At 31.6% G+C, this 6,000-nt stretch overlaps 1 protein-coding gene across 1 annotated transcript in view; it reads right to left on the bottom strand.

Annotated features, from left to right (window-relative positions):
- Window positions 1-4,185: 4,185 nt before the first annotated feature.
- LOC147399897 (ankyrin repeat-containing protein At5g02620-like) overlaps window positions 4,186-6,000 on the bottom strand; it is a 13,270-nt gene continuing 11,455 nt past the window's right edge. The window contains exon 5 of the mRNA XM_086445463.1: window positions 4,186-5,362. The gene's annotated coding sequence lies outside the window, so the exon portion shown is untranslated. The remainder of the gene's footprint in view (window positions 5,363-6,000) is intronic.

Here is a 6,000-nt window from a genome sequence, read left to right on the forward strand (position 1 = left end):
TAAGCATTTTCTAATTATAATCTTATTTTATAAAAAATATATATAATTATTTATGTATAAATATATATTGATAAATAATTGTAAACGAAGTTAACTGATTTATCTTTCAAAAGACTACATGACTCATTCAGGACAACTTGGTCTCATCCATGTCTCAGACGAGACAACAAAGCATTCTCATCATGGTTTCCAAACCTGATTTATTGTCTATCGAGAACAAGTTATCATAGTAAAATTGGTTTAAACAACAATTTGTAAATATACAAATTTATATTTAAAATAATTATTTTTTTTATTATTATAAGCTGAGTAAATGGATGTTCCATCATAAAACACTATGTTGAATGAATCACAAATATATAGTTTTTTTTTTTTTTTAAATAAAAAACTTGAAAAATGTTTGACTCAGACGAGTTTTTTATAAACTCAGTCAAAGTTTCAAAATATTGGATCTTAAATGAATCAATGTGCTTGACGATTCATATTGACTTTCTTGCTCGATTGGTTTTTGAGATGAAGATGACTCTAGTGGAGTTGTCTTGGAATCACTCGGCTATGTTTTAAAATCATAATTCTCAATCTAAACCATTTCTCCCAACTTTGAATCTTGATTTTTGATGCAACATTAAACTTTGCAACATGTTTTATTATTGATCAGTAGAATGTTAAAAAGATAAAAATACTTTTTAAATATATTATTAATAGATAGATTATTTTAAATACATTAATGAGATTCATCCAAGGACACTTTTGTACCTTTTAAAATTTTAATTAATATGGATTTACGTCAACGATACTCACCCTTCACTCACTACATTAGTTAAGATATTAATATCAATCGATCAAAATTTCGTGGCTCGACTAATAATTTGGTTCGGGGAAGTAGATGTCAAACAACTATCGGTGACATGTAGCACCTTGAGATATGAATCATATGCCTACCAATCGTAAGCCAATAAATTTAAAGAGCTGTTATTGCCACACTAACTTTTACTAATGCCACACCAATCCCTATGTAAATCACCAAAGTATTGCACACAGTTGGTGTGGCAGTAGTAAAAAATTGGTGTGACAATAGTTACTATCTAAATTTATGGATGGGATAATCTGCACATCTTGTCATAACTTACGAGATAGAGACTCATAACCTTCCCCATAGTTCCAGTATCAACTCAGGATCACATGCCAAGTTCAACAACTTAATTTTATGACTCAACATAGTCCTGATGGGCGGTTGCATATGCTTCCAACAAAGGTCCCCGCTGTGTCACCTTACAACGAACAAGGAGTGATGATTGGACCATGCCAGCGAGATATACGGAACATGTCACGGAGATATGCGCAATCATTACCTGTTAGGGAGAGTCAGCTGTCTAATAGGCCTACAAAGACAACAATGGACATATCATAGGTTGTAAAAGGAAGCCGTACTTTAGGCAAAAGAGCGAAATCAAATAGAGAAACTTGAGTTTTAGAGCTCAAGAACTGTGATTTCTTTCTTAGATTTAATGAATTGTTCTAATCTCATACAATTATTTACTATTTGTTTGTTTACATGTTCTAGTGAACAGTTGGAGAAATATGAAGACTATTTTGTGAACGTGATCATCACATCTCAGCTTACAAAGTACTCAATTCCCATTCTTAAATATATAGGTTTTTTTTACCTCTGTTGTCAAAGGCTGTGCGCCTAGGCTCCGCTTTAGTGCTTTTAGTGCCACCCACTTTAAGTGGAATCCAAAAAGTAGTAGAATCAAATGGATGAATAAGTTTCGTTTAGTCGACCCCAAATCTTTGGGGTCGACTAAACGAAACTTATTCATCCATTTGATTCTACTACTTTTTGGATTCCACTTAAAGTGGGTGGCACTAAAAGCACTAAAGCGGAGCCTAGGCGCACAGCCTTTGACAACAGAGGTAAAAAAAACCTATATATTTAAGAATGGGAATTGAGTACTTTGTAAGCTGAGATGTGATGATCACGTTCACAAAATAGTCTTCATATTTCTCCAACTGTTCACTAGAACATGTAAACAAACAAATAGTAAATAATTGTATGAGATTAGAACAATTCATTAAATCTAAGAAAGAAATCACAGTTCTTGAGCTCTAAAACTCAAGTTTCTCTATTTGATTTCGCTCTTTTGCCTAAAGTACGGCTTCCTTTTACAACCTATGATATGTCCATTGTTGTCTTTGTAGGCCTATTAGACAGCTGACTCTCCCTAACAGGTAATGATTGCGCATATCTCCGTGACATGTTCCGTATATCTCGCTGGCATGGTCCAATCATCACTCCTTGTTCGTTGTAAGGTGACACAGCGGGGACCTTTGTTGGAAGCATATGCAACCGCCCATCAGGACTATGTTGAGTCATAAAATTAAGTTGTTGAACTTGGCATGTGATCCTGAGTTGATACTGGAACTATGGGGAAGGTTATGAGTCTCTATCTCGTAAGTTATGACAAGATGTGCAGATTATCCCATCCATAAATTTAGATAGTAACTATTGTCACACCAATTTTTTACTACTGCCACACCAACTGTGTGCAATACTTTGGTGATTTACATAGGGATTGGTGTGGCATTAGTAAAAGTTAGTGTGGCAATAACAGCTCTTTAAATTTATTGGCTTACGATTGGTAGGCATATGATTCATATCTCAAGGTGCTACATGTCACCGATAGTTGTTTGACATCTACTTCCCCGAACCAAATTATTAGTCGAGCCACGAAATTTTGATCGATTGATATTAATATCTTAACTAATGTAGTGAGTGAAGGGTGAGTATCGTTGACGTAAATCCATATTAATTAAAATTTTAAAAGGTACAAAAGTGTCCTTGGATGAATCTCATTAATGTATTTAAAATAATCTATCTATTAATAATATATTTAAAAAGTATTTTTATCTTTTTAACATTCTACTGATCAATAATAAAACATGTTGCAAAGTTTAATGTTGCATCAAAAATCAAGATTCAAAGTTGGGAGAAATGGTTTAGATTGAGAATTATGATTTTAAAACATAGCCGAGTGATTCCAAGACAACTCCACTAGAGTCATCTTCATCTCAAAAACCAATCGAGCAAGAAAGTCAATATGAATCGTCAAGCACATTGATTCATTTAAGATCCAATATTTTGAAACTTTGACTGAGTTTATAAAAAACTCGTCTGAGTCAAACATTTTTCAAGTTTTTTATTTAAAAAAAAAAAAAAACTATATATTTGTGATTCATTCAACATAGTGTTTTATGATGGAACATCCATTTACTCAGCTTATAATAATAAAAAAAATAATTATTTTAAATATAAATTTGTATATTTACAAATTGTTGTTTAAAACCAATTTTACTATGATAACTTGTTCTCGATAGACAATAAATCAGGTTTGGAAACCATGATGAGAATGCTTTGTTGTCTCGTCTGAGACATGGATGAGACCAAGTTGTCCTGAATGAGTCATGTAGTCTTTTGAAAGATAAATCAGTTAACTTCGTTTACAATTATTTATCAATATATATTTATACATAAATAATTATATATATTTTTTATAAAATAAGATTATAATTAGAAAATGCTTAATTACTGTATAATATTTTTATTAAAATAATAAATAATTAAATTACATATATATATATATATATATATATATATATATGGGTCCCGTTCGGCACCCTAAGTTTTACCACACACTTTAACAAACGCGTTTTGTCCTACATGGGTTAGAAGTTTCGGAATGAGCTGATTTTTGGTGACGATGATCTCTATGGTGAGGAGATCATCCTCACCAAAAATCAGCTCATTCCAAAACTTCTAACCCCATCAAAATTGATTTACAAAAAATGGACGGTCCATGATTTTTCAACGTGTAAACATGGGGCTAAACATTTCAGAATGAGCTGATTTTTGGGGAGGATGATCTTCTAATCATAGAGATCATCGTCACCAAAAATCAGCCCATTCCAAAACTTCTAACCCATGTAGGACAAAAAACGTTTGTTAAAGTGTGTGGTAAAACTTAGGGTGCTGAACATTTCCCTATATATATATATATATATATATATATATATATATAATATATATATATATATAAATACAAAATTCTAGTTGACTCGACGAGTCATCTCAGTTTCTGATGAGATTATAAACTATTATTTTGTTTGGAGCGGCTATTGGCAGTTTGGAACCCCAAATTTTACTTATTACACCCCAATTAAAAATAAAGAAAATAAGTAAAAGTTGAGGGTGCCAATAGAAAATCCCTCATTTTTTATATTTTGACTATTACTATTATTTGGGATTAGGATTTTATATGACTTGATAATGATTTCTTCTTCCTTCTCAAATCCTTAACGTTAGAATGGAATCTCCTAAACTCGACTAGGATGTTTAAAATCCAATTTTTTGGATGAAAATGGTAAGTTCAAATGATTTGGTCACATTCGACATTTCAATCGTGAGGAGAGACTCAAAGACTGATTAAAAAAAAAAATTTACTAAATGGATTATTAAGAGAAATCCTAAAAATTAGGGACTATTAGAAAAATGTTACTCTGCCAAGGTCCTTTAAATAATTTTTCCAAGATTAAAACAAACTCTTCAAACATTACAAAGGTTTGGTTCAGATTATAACCTCAACATTGCAAAACATTATGACACTCATTCATTATGATTATGATTAGGCTCATATAAAGTCCTCAACCCAAATAATAGTAATCTAGCCAAAATAAAAAAATAAAAAATGCGAGAGCTTCTATTGGCACCCCAACTTTTACTTATTTTCTTTATTTTTAATTGGGGTGTAATAAGTAAAATTTGGGGTGCCAATCTGCCAATAGCAGCTCTAAACAAGTCATCACAGTTAAATTGGTTTAAACTACATTTTTTTAATATACAAATTTATATTTAAAATAATTATTATTTTCTCTATAGAGCTCGAAAACTGTGATTTCTTTCTTAGAGCTAATGAATTGTTCTAATCTCATACAATTATTTACTATTTGTTTGTTTACATGTTCAATGGTGAACGAGATCATCACATCTCTGCTTACGAAGTACCCAATTCCCTTATGAAGTATATAGATTTTTTTTACCTCAATTGTCAAAGGCCGTGCGTCTAGGCTCCGCTTTAGCGCTTTTAGTGCCACCCACTTTAAGTAGAATCCAAAATGTAGTAGAAACGAATGGATGAACAAGTTTCGTTTAGTCAACCCCAAATATTTGGGATAAAACTTTGATGATGATGTTGATGGTACTTGATTTTTCACAAAAACAGACGAACCAAGAAAAAACATGTTGATGGATTGTAAGTTTCCCCCTTAATATTACTTTCCTCCACTGATGCAACGACACTGGCACCTGATGTCCAAAATGGATACAAAGTGTTAAGACATACTATTCAATCCAAATACATTTCCAAAGTAATTTAGCACATAAAAAGAGTATTTTTAGAGAATTTGATTATGCAATTCATGACAAAAAAGTATAATCGTACCAAAACATTTAAAATAACTAAATTTTCAGAAAGTTTTGCTTGTATGTGTCTGACATACTAGTATGATAATGTGTAACACAACAAATGCTTAGAAAATGGAGTGTCCTTGTTACATAGTCCTCCAAAAATATTTGAAGTTGAAAATAAGACAAGTCCAAGATGCAATATTTTACAATCTCCTAACAATACCCTTTCACCCTACCCAATGACCAAAACCCACAAAGCTTTTAAGTTGTTTAGGCTTAAAAGCTTTATGTATAATATACAACTATAATATTTTAGTATATTGTGTTTTTGGAATCGGCCCAAACAGCTAAACGCAGTTTCATAGGCAAAGCTCAAAGTCTCTAATTGTAACTATTCAGCGGAAACTAATAAAGTACTCCTACAAGGCTACAACATATAACTATATTATAATTATAGATGGTAATTACCGTGTTTCACACAAATAGTCTGTAGATGGTAAATCATAATTGTTGAGTTGTTCTCATGGTTTTTAAAT

Source organism: Akebia trifoliata, chromosome 6 (assembly GCF_017979445.1).
Source record: "Akebia trifoliata isolate Shusen 1 chromosome 6, ASM1797944v1, whole genome shotgun sequence".
NCBI classification, from domain to species: domain Eukaryota; kingdom Viridiplantae; phylum Streptophyta; class Magnoliopsida; order Ranunculales; family Lardizabalaceae; genus Akebia; species Akebia trifoliata.